The 18,792-nt window shown below is 45.4% G+C and overlaps 1 long non-coding RNA gene across 1 annotated transcript in view; it reads right to left on the reverse strand.

Moving 5' to 3' along the window:
• LOC137863139 (uncharacterized) overlaps positions 1-15,821 on the reverse strand; it is a 33,247-nt gene extending 17,426 nt beyond the window's left edge. The window contains exon 1 of the long non-coding RNA XR_011100711.1: positions 15,746-15,821. This is a non-coding gene — a long non-coding RNA (uncharacterized lncRNA). The remainder of the gene's footprint in view (positions 1-15,745) is intronic.
• Positions 15,822-18,792: the final 2,971 nt, after the last annotated feature.

Here is an 18,792-nt window from a genome sequence, read left to right on the forward strand (position 1 = left end):
AACCTAGCATTTTCTGGAGATCTATCCAGCATTTGGGGGATGTGCTGTGAAGGATGCTTTGACAGAACTACCTGAAAACACACCTAGATAAACATTTCCTCAGATGTTGGTTCAAGAGATCTATAAAATCTTTAGCTCTCCAGTGGAAGCAGCAGGGATCTCAACCTACTGAAGCAGAGACTCAGCCTCTGAGCAGAGGGTCCAGCCACACAACCAAACCCTCTGCTGTCCCTCCCAGGGAGAATAAACAAGGCAAGGAGGTAAGTTACTGCAAAGGGCAGCAGGTGTCCAGAGGAAAAGACGCCAGAGAGCCCGAGATTATTTCTGCAGCAAGACTAACTAGCTTGACAAATGAAACATAATGGAAAGTGCAGACTCCGCTCCACTCCTCATCCACCTCTTCTCTGGTCATTTCACTCACCCTTCCTCTTGAGAAAATAAAACGAAATGCATATTTTACTGTAAGCTTCTTTACAGTGCAGGCTGCAAGAGGCTGGAGGGCTTGCCTAGGGGGAATAAGCTAACCAGCAATTTTTTTCATCCTTTAATTCCAAAAGCCAGGGACTTTCATTTTCAATTTCCTTTTATCCAAGGCTTTTCATTATGCTCAGGTTGCTTCTCCACACTCTTTTATTAAGTGACAAGTGTGTACTGAAAGGTGACAGACACCATATGTATTCCTGATACTGGAAAGAAACACCAAAACCTGCTCTGCACATGTTCAGAAAGAGCCCTTTGCAAACAAAGATCTTGATGAGTTACTGGACTGTTTGATGAGGCTCATTTTGGTATTGAGCCATGCAGATAGGCATCTCATTGCTAAATGTGATTAAAGCATCAACCAAAAGCATCAAGGCTAGCAAGAGATCAGATATCTGATTATCTGTACACTAACCAGGTTTTATTGAGCAGAAAACAGATCCAGCAGTTTTCTGGCTGTTGGTTTTACGGGATTCATTACCCCCTACTTCCATCAGTAGGTGCAATATTTTACTTGGTTAGATGGTATCTTACTTGGACAGGATGAAGAAGCTATGTCATATGAACACACGATTGGGTCTTTGACTATCTGACCATCTGCAACACATTTTTCTATCCAAGCCATCCATCTTTGCAAGTACACATTATCACAAAGTATAGGTTGTGCTGCTGTGGTGTAAATGCCTGAAGTAACTAGGAAAATAAAACTAACATTCACACTTTTAAGGAAAAGGTACAGCATTGAAGAGGCTTTCAGGGTAGGGCATAACTGCATTATCTGAGCGTTCCCTATGCTCCCAACCTTAGATGCTATCGCGCTGGGGAAACTTGGTGTGCTAGCCCTAAGGAACACCACGGAGCACGGAGTGGAGTGGAGACACCACGGCTAGGCTCTGTGATCAGGTGGGGCCTCGATTGTTCTTGTGCACAAAGCTGCACTTTTTGTCACCCTAAGCCAAAGACCTGTCATGTTTTGACAAATGCTGTACCCTAGTGTTCTTTTTGCTCATTATAATATCATTATAATACCAAAACACACCTCCATCCCAAAAGCTACCCGCCTCCAAGGTGCGACCACCCCTCACTGAGCATGCGCCCTGAATTTCTCGGAGCCTATTACTTTAAACGGAAACAGGAAAACTTTACACCAATCATAACTAAGATATGCTTGACTAGAGCCACTCAAGCTCCACCTAAAAGATAGAAAATATAAATTGGCCCAAGAGAGAGGGGATGTTAGGGAAGATACCATCGTCAGGGGAGATACCATCCCAAGGACATACAACATCCTTAGGACCTCCTGACTCCTGGGATCAGTCGACGGGCTGAGCCTCCCTTCCCCCCCCATTGGGACGCCTTTGGGTGAGATCTGAATATTTGCTTATTAATCTCTATAGAGTCTTTGATCCTTTTAACGCGTTTATTTCTAGGCTGCGCACCTGTAACACCTAGAACCCACACCTAGAACCCACACCTAGAACCCACACCTAGAACCCACACCTAGAACCCACACCTAGAACCCACACCTAGAACCCACACCTAGAACCCACACCTAGAACCCACACCTAGAACCCACACCTAGAACCCACACCTAGAACCCACACCTAGAACCCACACCTAGAACCCACACCTAGAACCCACACCTAGAACCCACACCTAGAACCCACACCTAGAACCCACACCTAGAACCCACACCTAGAACCCACACCTAGAACCCACACCTAGAACCCACACCTAGAACCCACACCTAGAACCCACACCTAGAACCCACACCTAGAACCCACACCTAGAACCCACACCTAGAACCCACACCTAGAACCCACACCTAGAACCCACACCTAGAACCCACACCTAGAACCCACACCTAGAACCCACACCTAGAACCCACACCTAGAACCCACACCTAGAACCCACACCTAGAACCCACACCTAGAACCCACACCTAGAACCCACACCTAGAACCCACACCTAGAACCCACACCTAGAACCCACACCTAGAACCCACACCTAGAACCCACACCTAGAACCCACACCTAGAACCCACACCTAGAACCCACACCTAGAACCCACACCTAGAACCCACACCTAGAACCCACACCTAGAACCCACACCTAGAACCCACACCTAGAACCCACACCTAGAACCCACACCTAGAACCCACACCTAGAACCCACACCTAGAACCCACACCTAGAACCCACACCTAGAACCCACACCTAGAACCCACACCTAGAACCCACACCTAGAACCCACACCTAGAACCCACACCTAGAACCCACACCTAGAACCCACACCTAGAACCCACACCTAGAACCCACACCTAGAACCCACACCTAGAACCCACACCTAGAACCCACACCTAGAACCCACACCTAGAACCCACACCTAGAACCCACACCTAGAACCCACACCTAGAACCCACACCTAGAACCCACACCTAGAACCCACACCTAGAACCCACACCTAGAACCCACACCTAGAACCCACACCTAGAACCCACACCTAGAACCCACACCTAGAACCCACACCTAGAACCCACACCTAGAACCCACACCTAGAACCCACACCTAGAACCCACACCTAGAACCCACACCTAGAACCCACACCTAGAACCCACACCTAGAACCCACACCTAGAACCCACACCTAGAACCCACACCTAGAACCCACACCTAGAACCCACACCTAGAACCCACACCTAGAACCCACACCTAGAACCCACACCTAGAACCCACACCTAGAACCCACACCTAGAACCCACACCTAGAACCCACACCTAGAACCCACACCTAGAACCCACACCTAGAACCCACACCTAGAACCCACACCTAGAACCCACACCTAGAACCCACACCTAGAACCCACACCTAGAACCCACACCTAGAACCCACACCTAGAACCCACACCTAGAACCCACACCTAGAACCCACACCTAGAACCCACACCTAGAACCCACACCTAGAACCCACACCTAGAACCCACACCTAGAACCCACACCTAGAACCCACACCTAGAACCCACACCTAGAACCCACACCTAGAACCCACACCTAGAACCCACACCTAGAACCCACACCTAGAACCCCTGTAACACCTGTGTATTTCATGCATACTAGCTTGCTTTTGCAGATAGTCACTATCACCGGCAATCCAAAAGAACCTGATTATCTGTTGCTGTAATAAACCATACTTGATTGCATTGTGATAGCTCTCATTAATGCAACTAGGGTGAGGGTGGTTATCCGTGATAGTTCAGTGTTCTGAATCTAACCAGACCCCCAGACGGTTAATGCATTGTTGGTGAATGTCTGAACGGACCCCCAGGTGGTTAATACGTTTTTGGTGAATGTCTGAGCGGACCCCCAGGTGGTTATTACGTTTTTGGTGAATGTCCGAACGGACCCCCAGTTTTGGTGAATGTCCGACTGGTTCAGTACTCTGAATCCAACCGGGCCCGTAACAGTTAATCAGCTACACCCCTTTAACGCGACAGCTGCTCCCATCACAGCCAGGCTTAGATGCGTCCAGACCTTCACACCAGGCAATTACAGCACACTCCACCCAGGAAGGGCAGACTGCCTCCCTTACCATAAGCAGTATCTAGTTATCAAACTTATTCTTCCAAAAGGAAGACAGAGCCATAATGGTTTAATACCATTATACGTATCCTCATATTCATCTATAGCCAGGCAGACCTGATCTGGTAACCTCATGTTTGACTCAAAAACAAGTAGAAGTCTCACTCTAAATTCCTGTGACCCATCACTGGCTCTGAACTGAAGTGTTGACAGGACTATCATCCACTGCAATGCCATAAGATGTCACATGTATATGCCACCACCTTCCTGTCAGTCCTGATTGGCAACAGTTTTCCATATCAAGTGGGTTAACCATCAGTTAACCTCATATTTTGAGATTTTTTTCTAAATATCAGTCCTCTTTAGTTTATTCCACTCGAGAAGGATTTGCAGGCAGGTTTTGAAGTGGCACAATATTAGCAGCTCTCAGAGGTCAGACAACACTGCTGAGACACTTAGCCAGCAAGTATGACCCCTGGGGAAGAGCCACTTGAAAAACAGCACAGTAGATGGTTAATTTGGATGCACCAGGTAGGCTAAACCTGCACAGCAATTACATAGAACATATAAATACTTTATTTCTATGTACAGCTAATATATACATACAATCACACAAAAGCAATTTGAAGGTGATTATTGCATTTCACCACAGGTTCAGGTTACTCAGAGGTCAGCATCAAGTGCTATTTCTACAAACTCCCAAGCATGGCATAAAGATGCGGAGGGCAGTTTCTTCATCTTCCCTCATAATCCTCAAAAATATTACCTTGCATGGTCATCATGCAATTATTTGAGAAAAAGGAAGCTGTAATCACTTTATATTTCCATGAATGGAAGATGCATTACATCTATTATTTTACATTTAAGCAATAATTGAATATGTGAACAGCTAATTACTGTGATATATTGAAAACATCTGTAGCCCCAAACCTACAATTCTTTTTTTGAATTAACTTAAACACTTCACATAGAGTAAGTCTCCTTCTTTAATTCCTTTTGTTTTCCACTTTAAATATGCTTTGCCTTAATGTAAATTAAAGACAACAAGTCTAGAAGCTCTTAAGAATTTAAATATTTCAGCTAGAATATTAGGAAAAGTCCATGGAAAACCTGAGTTTTTTAGACCATCAATAACACAGGCTTCAGCATAATGCCAAGTGCTGGATGGAGAGATTAAGATGCAAGGACAAAGGAAAGACACCATCAAGCATGGAGAAGTGTGCTGCCTTCCAGCTTTGCTCTCCTCCATCTCCCATGGCTCTGAACCTGTTCAATAAAGCAGAGCCAAACCAAGCCTAAGCACCTGGCTCCACATTACTGTCAAGCCAGGAGCATTTTCCTTCTAGATTCCCTTGAAGACAGCCCTAATAATCCTGTGCAAACAAGCAGGCTAGAAGTGGAGCTGCTCAGCAGCCAGGTTGTCTTGTATTTGCTTTCAGCTCTGTTACAGGCACCACATCCAGGAGCTGAGTAGCAAGGAAAGAGACAGTCAACTGATTCCTGTCATCAATTTTCAGACTATAAATTCTAAATTATTGAGCCAATGGGTTTATACCTGTATAGACCATTGTGACAGATCAGAACATGACCAAAAGACTGACATCTTCCATCCATTACATCACAAAGCCAGGGGCTTGTCAAAAATAATACCCCAGATCTCCACAGCACAGGATTCATTCTACTTTGCAGTGGGACCAGGTCATCCCCAAAGCCCCCATTACCTACACTGGTCATCTCCTGCTGGGGACTGTAAGCCCCACATGGAAGCCTTTTTAATTGACATTTACTGGCTTCACTAGAAGATGGAGGACAACCAGTTTCTTGCGCAGCCCTGCCTCTCCTGTGTGAGCCTTTAATTGCCTACCAGCCTTATTGAGCTTCTGACCCAGCAGAAAGCAAGGTACAGAGGGAAAAAGCTGTCCTACAAGTATTGCATTAAGTACAACAGGGACTCTAAAATCCTCACTTATCACAGAGCACTGAAGTATAGCTGTTAATTCATCAGGGTTCGGTGGCTGCACATTTGCCCTGATTTCTTCTAATAGAGGCCAGCGTGGCTGCATTTCAGGGAGCAATTGACTGAAATCAAATGAGGGATAGTCCATTTTTCCATATCAGATCAAATCCTTGACCATTCTTGCTTAAGAGTGAAGCTGCTCACTGATGCAGACTCCTGATATTTTGTTAAACACCCACAATGCACCATTTTGCAGCATTCAGACTGGGGCAGACCACCACAGCAAGGCAGTTCCCTGAAGCATAAGATTTGATTAACCTCGTTAGCTTGCCTTGCAGAGCTGCAAATGTTGTTAGACATCATGAAATTATCCAGCCCTGTTTAAAACCCAACTGTAGTATTTGGCCTGGTGACCTCCCCCAGCAACAAATTCCTCAAGTAAAGTGAGCCACCATTGCCAGGAGCCCACTGGGGCTCCCAGTCCTCATCCCAGCCAGCAGCTGCTTGCACTTCCCCTTTGAGAGTTCAGGGCTTCTTCCATCTCTTCACCTTAGCCCAACCAGGCCAGTCTGACTTCCACTTCAGGCCTCAAAAACCTGAAATAGTCCAGGTCAGCTTAAAGATATTGATATTGCTGCTGCTTATCTGCATCTGTAAAGCTATCTACAGACTCCAAGCACTTAGAAGTTAAAAACTGATGAATTACAAGTATTATTTAGTCCTCTCCTGAAGTTACACAGCATTACTGTGGCTGATGATTAGGAAAAAAATAGGCTTATATCTGCATGGACATCCGGGGAAATACATTTTATTCATCACTTAAGTCAGAGCACACAACTGCTTTATTACCAGGGTGCCTGGTCCACTGTTTGTATTCATTACCAGCAATCTTCAGGTCCGCCAGTCTAGGTCAAGACCCAAGCAGGTGCTTCAAGAAGCAAAGCAACAGACCTTGTCTGATTGCTGGGAAGTTTCTAACCTAAAGAAAAACACCAGAGGTAGAAAACAGCAGCAATATAGCCACAGGGCTGCAAGAGCTAACACCACTCACAGTGGGATGGCTCCAAATGATGTGGAGGCGTTTCTCCCCATCTTGCTGATTTTTATTCCATCAGCCACCCCACCGGTTTGCATTGGTTGCTCCTCTGGGCCCCTCCAGAGCCTGCCTGTTGCTTACCCTGAGTCACAGCAACAATAAGCATTCAGAGTCCTCCTGTTGGAGGCACACACCTAATCAATTACAGCAACATCATCCTTCTTAATCAAGGTTAATTTCTGCGGGTAACATTTTTCTCTGTTGGAATATTGTCAGATGTTTTTAGATCTCCAATTTTATATAAATTTAGCCTCCAAATTCTCAAGGAGAGAGTTGCTAAGGTAACCAGAGCCAGTCATATTGCTGTATGTTCTCCCCATGGAGCTTCATTAGGGTCAATCAGTCATTTCCAGGGTAATAGAATAGGTGGCTTCCTGAGATAAGGATGCATCTTCCTATGGTGACAGAACATTTTTATTAAGTGTTAACCCCTTCACCCTCTTAAAAAGAGGGCACTGACCCTCTTATCTTGGAATCCTTTGCCTCATTTCTCAGGTATTTGGAAGACTAGTTAGCAACTAAGGCCACATCAGAGGAAGTCAGCACACCTGGGGTGTGTCAGCTTTCATAGTAAGGCTGGGAGTGGTATGGGTGAGGATCACATCTGGTAAGGGACCCAAAGCATTGTTATCTGCCAGTAACCAGGCACAAAGCCTGCATCTGAAACTGATCTGACATGCCTGAATTAAGGGTTTGGTTTTCCTTTTGTGCCAGTATAGACATGAGTTTAAACTCAGCAGGTAGTCCATACCTGAACAAGACACCTGTCTTTCACATCCAAGAACCATTTCACACTGGTTTATTGGATTTATTAAGAGCTACTTTGGAAGACTACTTGGATCAAACTGCTGGTATCAGCCCAATTCCTAAAGACAAGGACTTTTCTTCCTCTTTCCCAGAACCTAGAAATCTTCCCAGTTCAAGATAGCTGGAAAACTCTTGAGAAAAGCACCTTTCTTGGTCAAAAAGGCCCTCTTTTCCTAACTGGAACTGTGTCTCATTGACTATTAAAGCTAGTTTCAGAACACATTTCACATCCACACTGTCTTCCAAAGTCCCTTTTCTCTGAAGCTTCCCAACCAGCCCTAAGAGAGCCCCGCTGTACCTTCTGCTGGTTCCTTAAAAAGCACATCTAATGGTTAAGTGAGCCATGCTCCCTGACCTGTGTTTGCAGCTGATGCCTCCAGCATGAACCTGATCTAGCTGTCCACTAGCCAAGCTGTTATCCACTAACAGGAGCAATACTTTTATCTGTGTGCCTCCTTCTAAGCAGGAGTATCAACAGCATCTGAGCAGGACCTGACTTCACCTTATGTAAAGAATTTCTGATTAGCATTGAGAAAATACATTTGCTACTGATGCATCGACAAATTTTTGAGCAGCTCCCTGTGCATCTCAATCTTCATATCCAGCAGGGCTCCTTCAAAGTCCTGTGCTCAAAAGCATGAGACACCAGAAACACAAGGGAAACACTTCCCCCTTTCCTCCTCCATTAATCTCTTTGGAAGTTCCTCTGTGATGCAGAACAATATGGTTACACCTCATCGCTCCAGCTCTCCTGAACATCATGTCTATCTTATTAAATAATGGATATAAAACTGCAGCCAGGAAGGACAGCATCTGTCAGCCGATACCATATTTATTGTTTTCCCTTGAAAGAGCATTATTGTAATCCTGTAGCAGCTTCACTTACAGATAAACAGAAGTTTTAAATAAAAGAGGCAGGATCCTTTGTGTTGAAGAAGCAAAGGCAGCTGGGCACTTGTGTATGTTCTGTCATAAGGTTTTTCTTGCTGCTAGCTTTTCTTATCCCATTAGTAAATATATAATTATGTGAATTTGAATAAGATCCATGACATTATAATCACAATAATGGTTTAAAATGCCTGAAAAAAAGCAGCATTTGCAACACATAGGTATTTAATGACCATCTGAGTATAATTCAGCTTCCTTCAGCATGAATTCACATTTCATGCAAGCACAGAGATCAATGAAATTCAGTGCAATCACCACACATTTACATCTGTTTTGCATTTTGTTCTTTAAAATAGATATGTAGGGCATGAACATGCATTTGAATATGAAGAGAGCAGTGCTGGGTAACACCTAGGCAAAAAGCAAAACGTTTAATTTTGGAAGTTCTTGGGACATAATGCTCACTTTGTTGGGTTTTCTTCCCCTGCTAACATTATCTCTTGTCTCCTAAAATGAAACCTGCTTGAGCAGCTTGGAGATCTGGGGAGGAGATTTCATGGGAAAAGATTGAGAAATACCATTACATCAGTCCTCTGCTCATGCAGCAGCACCACAGGTCTGGCCCTGCAGGAGGATCAGTACAAACTGGAACTGTTCTGCAGGTGCCCATCTGCCAGCCCTGCAGCTGATCTTTCTGCTCCTCCTCTCCTGGCACCACAGCCACACTGCCCACAGCTGCAGTTATTTCCTCCAGGCCAGAGCATCCAGTTGCAATGCTTGGTTCAAGCTAACATCCTTCCATCCTTCCTCTCTAAGCAGAGCCAAAACACTGGGAACATCCCTCTTAGCATGGTTTAGGGAAGACACTGTTCCATCAAATTACATCACTAAGCCTTCCACTTGCCACCATTCTGCCCCAAAATGTGAGAAAGGGCTGGTGAGATGTGGATGTAAGCTACCATCCATTTCTTTCCTCTTCCCAGGGGAGAAAACTAAAGAAAGCTGGAGGCATCTTCCTCACCATCACCCATACTAATGAGCATTTAGCATTCAAAGCTTAACTGGTATCTCAGCTGAAGCTACACAGAGCTCAACTCAAACAGAAAGGCCCTGCAAGCTGCAGGGAAGATGCTCAGAGCCCAGGCTCCAAGGGAGTATCTCTCCATTAGTAATCATTAAGCACTGAAGAAGGAAATTAGAACCTGTTCTGCTTTAGTCATCTTTGTCAAACTCCCCAGTACAATGACTACCCAGGTTTTTCTTCAGCCTTCCACTCATCTCCAGACAAGCATGTAGCCCTGCAAACACACAGGCATGGAAATCCTGGGCAGGCTGCAGCTGCTTGTGGAGCCACAGGGAGCAATTTCAGAACCTGCACTCTCCAGGACTGTCCCCTTAAAGAACATGCAATGGCTTCTCTGCTTTGCAAGTCAAAACTTCTTTCTAACAAAAGAAATAATAAAGCAATAAGGCAGCAAATTAACCCCCTGCAGAAAAACTGTGTTCCTGGGTGTGAACATCTGCCTTAGCTGCTTTGTGGAGCAGCTGAGAGGTACTGTGAGCATCATTAGACTCATAAGCATTGTGGGGCAAAGCTGCTTGATTTGGGAGCTCCGTGGAGGATGTGAGACCACAACTGACAATTGAACTGTCATCACCCTTTGGTGGAGGAAGACAACTTGCTTCATACCTACGAACACCTCCTATTTCTCTCCTGCTTAGGGCTCAGTTCCCAGAGTCCTGTCCCCCTGCCTCCCATATTCCCCCCAGGATCTCTCCCTTCAGCTACCCTCAGACACCACACACCTTGGCTAACTGTTGTGAACCTTCTGAAAACAGGATTTCCATGCACCCAAGTCACCCTCCCCTGTAAACACCTCTCATCTCCATTTAACTACAGGCTGCCTGCTGCTAGGCTGATCTCTGCAGCTTTTTCATCAGCCATAATGATAGCTGTTCTTCATAAGAAAGGAATATAGAATAGAAGTGCACTAAAAAGTACAAGTTCAATACAAAATACACACTTATTTCTACTCTCAGACCAACCTCTAACAAAGCCTTGGGACAATAGGATGTTCTTTGCAGCTCCCAAGTAACAAAGCCCATGATAATGATGCAAATGACATATGTTATCTTAGCACCCATCAAAAATTTTTTCCAGCAGTTGATTCAATACAAAATGAAATCATCTCTAACTGCAGTTATGCTTGTACCAGCTAAATATATGAAAAATCTTGTGGTTTTTGCCATGTGCAGACAGGCTCCCTGATGTGATCCAAAAGCTAAGGTAACAGAATTCACAAAATAAAGGCACAGGAAAAAGCATTTCAGGAAGCTTGCATTCCTTCTTTTTTTTTTTCTCCCCAATGAAGGGGACTTGTTTATGTTTGTTTCACTTTTCAGATATGGAAGCAGAACAGCATCCCACTTTCTGCAGTGCTACAGATCACGAACAGAGCTGCTTAGGCACTGTTGCTCAGCTGGAGATTATGAACAATTCACTGACTATTTCGGATTTTGAGCATCCTTCATTCCTGCTGGAGCTAACATCATGCTGATAAGCACCCAGAAAGTTTGAAAGCTTATGCAAAACTTGTCCAAATAAGCCATCTAAAAATCCCTTGATCTGCAAACCACAGCAGGAAGACAACAGCTAAATCAGCCTTTCGTATTTTCCAACGCGCGTGTTTCTGGCTGGAATTAGGAAATGCACAGTCACGGAGACTGGTGGAGCTCTTTCTACTTCCAAAATCCAGGGCCTTTTGGAATAAGTGCCTCCTTAGGCCACCCTCTTGCGGCCAGGGATAGTTTTGCAGCCAGTGTCCTGCTTTCCTCTCTCCACCACACTCCAGAAGCCTGACAGCTTCTTCCACCCCCCGGCTTGGGGAGTTCCTGAACCCACCCTCCTTTGGTCCCTTTGTGGCTTTTCATTTTCTCCTGTTAGGGATTTGTGCTGTAAAATACGCCTCCTGAGGAGATGCATCACTGCTGGCAAAGCTACATAGGGATAAACCCAATATTTGGGGTTGATTCCTCAGGTGGAAAAAGGCAAGTAGTAAAAGCTTGGGGCAGTAAGAACATAACACATACTATGACCTGAACTCACACTACTCCCATTAACCTGCTCCTTGCCTTGGAAGATGAGCATCTACCTCAGATCTACCTCACCTTGCAGGAGGGCAGAAGGGCAAGACTGAGCCTCCTGCACCATCAGAGCCCCTCAGCACTGCAGGGCATTTAGCTGCTGAGCCTGAACAAGGCAGTTCAGTGACCTGATCTGACAGGAGGGGGGAGAAACAAAGAGCACCCTTCCAGGAGATCAGTTCCTTGACCTAATTTGCCCTGAGTAGGTGAAAGGAAAGCAGGGGGAGGGTGAAGGTGGGATTTGGAAGGGGAAGGTGATGGGCAGCGGCGTGACCCTGGTTGGATGCAATGTTAAATCACACCCTAAGCCTCTCTTCTTATTTTTCCTGTTTGGGTGACAGAAATGCTTACCCACATTGCCACTTCATCAATGCATTAAAAGATCGTTTCCTGGCATCAGGAAATTCCTTCCCTGCATAAGTGCAAGGCAGAAGCTTCTTTGCTCTTTGTTCCTCTGCTACAAAGGTGGCCCCTAACAGGACCAGGGCCCTACAAGTGGCCAGAACTCCAGAAGAGCTGCCCCACATGGTAATGACAACTACAGTGTTGTAGTTATTCAGATCTACTCCAGCTCCCTAGCCTCACCCTGCTCTTTTCTCACCCTCTACTTAAAAGCTTGAAGTCACATTTCCCCCCCAGAAAATAGCAGATCTAGTTTTTCACCTTTTGCTGCACATCCTTTTATACTCAACACACACAACACTTTCAAAATCTCCTTAAACCACACCTGAGTAGCAAAAAGCCTGTTCAGAATTGCATGAACTGTCTCTGCCTCCCTCTTTTTGCTGTCTTAGTGATTTAGGTTCCCTCAGACAACACAAACTTAGCCTCCTGGTTCTGCAGAGATGGATGGATCTGCTTGTACAAGGCACAGATAGTTGCTCAGATAAAATCTTTGTCAATACTTTCTATTGTCAAATCCATCTTGCACACACAAATAAATCCTCTTGCTGCCCTTTCCTTTTGCATTACACTTTGTGTAAAGCACACATTGCTCTGTGCTTAAAAAAACTGAAACATGAATTTATACTTCCCAAACTTATCCCTTTAGGGAGGAGAAAATGCCTAAGTTAGCAGAAGGGCTGGTGTTTTATACCTCCTTTCTTATCCTCCTGGTACAAAGCAGGCCAGCTGAGAGCCTGCAGAGGAGGAACAGAACAACCCCTGCCTCACATTGTCAGGAACCCAACAAACCCAAGTTAAAGCTGCTGAGGGCAGCACTTCTGCAGAGCAGCAGGTCCAAGATTCTCCTGCTCTAGGGGAAGCAGAGGCACCGCACAGCAGCCTAACAGGGTGCTCCACTGAGCAGAGGCAGGTGTTATTTATTGCTCTGGACTCATTAGAAATAATTTGCTGAGCAGAGCTGTGCAGGTTATAATGAAATGCTCATCTGAGTGATTGCAGCTAGCACATTTATAACAGCCACTGGGATGTGACAGAAGCAGCCTAGGAAGGTGCTACGAGGACAACCAGGTCTAGCTCTGATCCAACCAGCTCCATGTGCAATAGCAACACAGAGCAGCTCCTGGCATCTTGTTACAGGTCTGAAATGTGGGCTGGGGTTCAACCAGATGGTCAGTCTGGATTCTAGAGCATCCCTCAAGGAGCTCTTGTTAACATCCCTAAGCAAACACAAAGGTTAAGCTGGATACAGAAGTCCCCCCCCTTTACAAGATGCCCAGAAGCCCTCATTGCACCCTTATTCCTCTGGGCTTTATTTTTCAGGATGAGTAGCAGGGGCCACTTTAACAGGGAATTAATTTGACACCATTACACACCATCCATCTGGGGCAAACACCACACAGGAGCTGGTCTCTGGTCTGCTGGGATCACCCCTCTAAGGGCTGAAAGTTCATTCTTTAGGAACAGGCAGAAGCCACCCAGCAGGTCAAGACTAGATTTGACAGAACACACACTTTCTACCTCCTCCATCACAAACAATACCCAGAACCACCAAAAAAGCTGTCAGCCAGCCCATTATTTGTGAGCCCACCCCAGGAGAGCCATCTCCTCTTGCCTCTGTCCTCAGGGAAGCACAGCCTCTTAGCAGGAAAGAAATATTGATGCTGACAAACATATAAATAACTTTGGCAAAAGTCTTTGTTTTTCCCCTCAAATTAGGTACTTCACATTGCCCTGATTCATTGCTGTGGTGAGGCACGTATTCTCATTTTTCTTAATTATTCCTGACACATTATAAAAGCTATGAGGGTTCCCATAAAGAAACCTAAAAAAGCTTTCTCCCCCTGAAGAAAATGTAGTAGAAGTTCTGCAGGCCTGTAGGCTTCAGTGTAAGGAAGGCAGAAAAGACAAAAGGAGTAGAAAAAGGTATTTCTGTGCCTTATAGCCCCAAGTTTCTAATGAAGATATGAGGCCTGACCTCATTTCTCCCTAGAACCATGGCATATGGAGAGTATTGGAAAAGCATGGCCCTGACACCAGGTCCTGAATCATCATTGCCACAAGAAAAAAATCAGGTAACAGTCTGAAGAGCTTGATGAGGCATCTACCCTGAGGGCATGGCAGGCAGGGAAGCACAAAAATCCTGCAACCTTTTGTCCATCTCAGGCTCTGGGTCCCCAGGACAGAGATCCATTCTCTGCAAGCACTCTGGGCTGCTATCTCACACAGCAGAGCAAGCACACCAGCACATCTCCCCAAGGGTTAACACTTACAGGCAGCACACCCACATCACCTGCCCCTTCCAAGGCCTTACATCTAGCAGCTGGTCATCATTTGCTCTGTTAATGCAGCTTCTATGGCTCGTTACTGGTGACAACAGGAGTAGAGTGAAACACGGATTTCACCCTAGCTGTGACCAATGGGTTACCAGAAAGCAATAGCCAAAGAAATTGACTGAGCAATTTCATTAGGGCACACATTAAGCACTGCTTTCGTTCTTTGCAGGAGGAAGGCCACCTTCCAAGGAAGATATCAAAACATAGCGGAGTATATTTAAGAAATAAAATAATTTGGAAATTGGGATAAGGCTCATAATGTGGCAGTCTTTTAATGCTCTCTAGCATTGGTGTAATCCATGACCCACACCCCTGTCCCCTTTGAGACAGGAAAATTAAGTTGTCCAAATCCCCACCTTGTTACTTCAGTAGAGGGCAGAGGTTTCAGGCCAAATACCATGCTGTTGTTGCAACACCAGTACCTATAGTAAGTTCTAGGCAAAGCTGTACACTTTTTTCCCCTTTCACAGTATGCAGAGGTCTTTTCTTGACCACATGCATACACCTCACACAAGAGGAGCCTAGCTAACATACAGGGTGCAAGGCCACAGGGGACCCAAGGCTGAGCACAAGGTACTAACCCAATTTAAGTCCATACATTTAGAGATTTCACTCAGAGCATACTCAGTGGTGGATGCAGCAGCCATCTGCCTCTTTCCTGGAGATGTTGCAGCTTAAACCTCTACATGTTAACAGAATCCACTTCTCATTTCTAGTGCTGACAATAACCTGCCCAAAAACAGCAGCACACAAGACACACACACATCCTGGTGAGATGTCCTGCTGCAGGGCAGGTCCCCCCAGCAAGGTTGGTGATCCCCCCAGTAACAGCTTATCAGTTCTCAGCGATGTGGCAGCAACTGCTGTCTCCAAAGCAGCCCCCAGCAGACACTGCCCTAGGCTCAAGAAAATCCTTCTTTCACCATTTTTCCTTTTCTCAGCACAGGCATAAGACAAATGCAGAAAGATGGTATGTAGCTCAACTGGTATCAAGAGAGAAAAGCACCTAGCTAGAACCATTTGCTGGAAAAGCTTTCAAAAATAAATGAGAGTAACTCACCAGAGCCAAAACACTGCAGTCCTCCTAGCTTCTGCCCTAGCAGTCTCCCCTCCTGCTAGCACTTCATGGATCAGAGCTCTTAGGTGATTACAGGTGCCCTTACTGGTCCTTAAAAGCACTGATGTGGGAGCTGGTTTCCTCCCTCCTTAATTGAAGAGGGCTGGGGACAACACTTGAGATCAGTTTGTAAATGTTTATTGGAGCAGGTTGGTTACATTAGCCCTACTCAAGCCAAATATCAAACAAAGGAACTTACAATGTCAGGTGGGGGGGGAGAAACGGGGGTGAGATTTGCAAGGAGAGAAGTTTCAGCAGGAATTGGAAGAAAGTGATTATTTCTTTCCATAAAACTCCCCAAAAGCTTGTGAAAAATCAGGTTCTGGTTATTCTTTTTTCAAGTACAAATTTTGTCTTATTGGAATTAGTGGGCTGGAGACAGAGTTGAAATTTATTTGTCTGATATCTGTCCAGAGCACCTGGGAATCTTCACTCACAGTAAATCCTGAGGATGTGACGAAGTGCCCCAGCTGGATCTCATGCACCTTCAGGAAATGTTGGAGGCCATGTATCTAAGGGCAGAGATGGAGTAGTTTTGATACAGAAATACCAGAATCAGACAATTTCTATATTTCATCTTATTCTTCTCTGAGAAGAAGAGATAAATGAAATATGAGTGATATAAAGACATGGTCTTCCTTCAGTGTTTGCTCTGAATATCATGAAGCCACTCTCATTTGTGAAGGTTTCTTGCCTGTAAAAATATTTGCTAAGTCCTAACTCCTGAATGATGTCTACCCCAAGCTGTTTGTTCTGTGTCAGGAAAACACCCAGCCCATTGTCAATACACCACGACTGCTCGTGGTGCTGCTGCACATCCCCTCGTGAAGATGCAGGGAGGCAGTTTCTGAGACAATGCAGCCCACAGGCAGGAATGCAGATGTCCAGGTGCACATCCCAACAGGTGGGGAGCATTTACACAGGATGCTGAAGACCCAGAAAAGCAACAGCATCCAATTAATGAATTATTTTTAATAACTACAGTAGAGGCTTTCAAACAAAGGAACTTTAAAAGGCTGTGCACAGCTGTATGCTAGGGACAATGAAAGAAAACAAGATAAATATATCTTTGTAAGTTTAATTGTCTCTGAAAAAAAAGTGATTGTTGGACAAATCTCTCTGTGTGTACACATTCTTTACCTAGGTCTTCAGGCATTTACATTTTTAGTGGAAGACACTTCACAACCTTGTTTGGATAAGAAAGATTTTGGCCAGACAGCTGGGCAAACACTTCACCTTGGGAAAACTGCCAGCTGATTTGCCCTGCATTCACACTCTGATAAGAAATAAGTTTTCATGGGCTCACTCACCATCTTAAAAGCCATCTCCAGTCCTGCAGTGCTGCTGCAGAGCTGCTGAGGAGCTGTGGGCCTGGGCGCACCACAGGGTTAATGAGAAGCCAGGCTGTAAAAGCAATTGCAGCCCCTGCTAATCCCATCCACCGAGCTCTAAGTCCGCTCCCAAGCTTTCCCAGCACAGCTCGTTACTGTATGTGCCTTTATATTAAAGCAGAGCTTTTTATCTTCTGACTGAATTTTTTGTAGGACTCTTGAAAATTGTGATGCTCCAAGCTGCTCTGCTCAGATAAAGGCCTGGGGCTGGGCTTCTTGGAAATGCAGGATTTAGGCCCCCAGGCCGTATTCTGCTTCTCTGAAAATGCCCAAAGTGCCCCTAAACTGTGTGTCAAGGGAGGACATCAAATAAAGAGATTCCAAGCAGGATGCCCTTGATTTTCTCACAATTCAGAGATGGATTTTCTTCTATTGGGTTCACTCCATGATTTCTGGGGTTACCCTGGACCTCTTTAGTTCCAGGTTCTCTCAGGATGCCCTAAAATCTCCCCAAGTTGAGTTTCTCCTGGATATCTCTCATGCTTCTCACCCATGGGAGCCAGTTCAGGGTAGCTGTCCTCTGGCTGTCTTACAATGGTGCAGCTGGAATAACCATGCTGGGGATGCTGCTGGTCAGACCCCAGCAGTACCGGAGGCACTGATGGATGCAGGACATTGGTGAGGGAACAAGGTGAGGGAAACTCTCCCCATAGCAAGCACTGTGCACCCAAGAAGTGTGATTTAATTTCTCCCTGCTCTTTCTCTCTGGCACCCCTGATTGCTTCCCCATGGTGTAAAGCTCAACTGGAGGTCTCGCTGGGGAGGACATCACTTTTGCCTGTCCTGTGACAATGGCAACTGCACGGCTTTTGGAGCCCTGCAGGCTGTACTGCAACACCAGCATCACTTGTGACAGACAGGTCCTCATAAAAATCTGGCAAGAGGATTCATTTCAGACTCCTTTGAAGTTTGACCGAGTGCCTTTACTCCGTATTTCTCTGCAAGTTGTGAAGGTAGGATGACCCATGGTAATATTGTTTTGAAAAGGCAATCCTGTGCTGCTTTCAGTCTGCCTGGCCACTGGCAGCATCAGGCAGCTTCAGGAAGAGGTTTGTCTTCCACACCTCTCTGCACACACAACGGAGCTGGATGCTCAAAACATTTTTTTTTTTCATCCTATTCCTGTACCTTCTGATTTTGTCCTAGCCCTGACTGGAAATGATGGCTTTTTTTTCTCCCCTCTAAGTATTTCATTTATTCTAACAAGACGTGGATTGCATTTAATTGTTTATCTGAACTGAAGCTGTATACTGTTCAAATGATTCACGCATTAATATTCAAGGTGAATACCGCTTTCACACATTGCCCTGCGCAGAAGAACAAGGGATGCGCGTGTTATTTTAATGAATCAATAATTACCGCTCATGAAATGCTTTGAAGGTATAAAGCGGTACACCACTGTATACAAGATTATTATTTTAGGCTGTTTCATTTAATTCAGTGAGGAGCACCAGAGTTTACATGTGAAAGGAAGGTGCATCTGCAGAACACGTGGAGTTTGTTTCTGCTGCCCTATGCAGAGAGCGAGGCGCCAGCGCTCCATGGGAAGAGGCAACACGACAGCACACAGCAGGGACCTGCTCCTGGGGAGCATTTCAG

The sequence above is a fragment of the Anas acuta genome, chromosome 12, assembly GCF_963932015.1.
Source record: "Anas acuta chromosome 12, bAnaAcu1.1, whole genome shotgun sequence".
In the NCBI taxonomy this organism is placed as follows: Eukaryota; Metazoa; Chordata; class Aves; order Anseriformes; family Anatidae; genus Anas; species Anas acuta.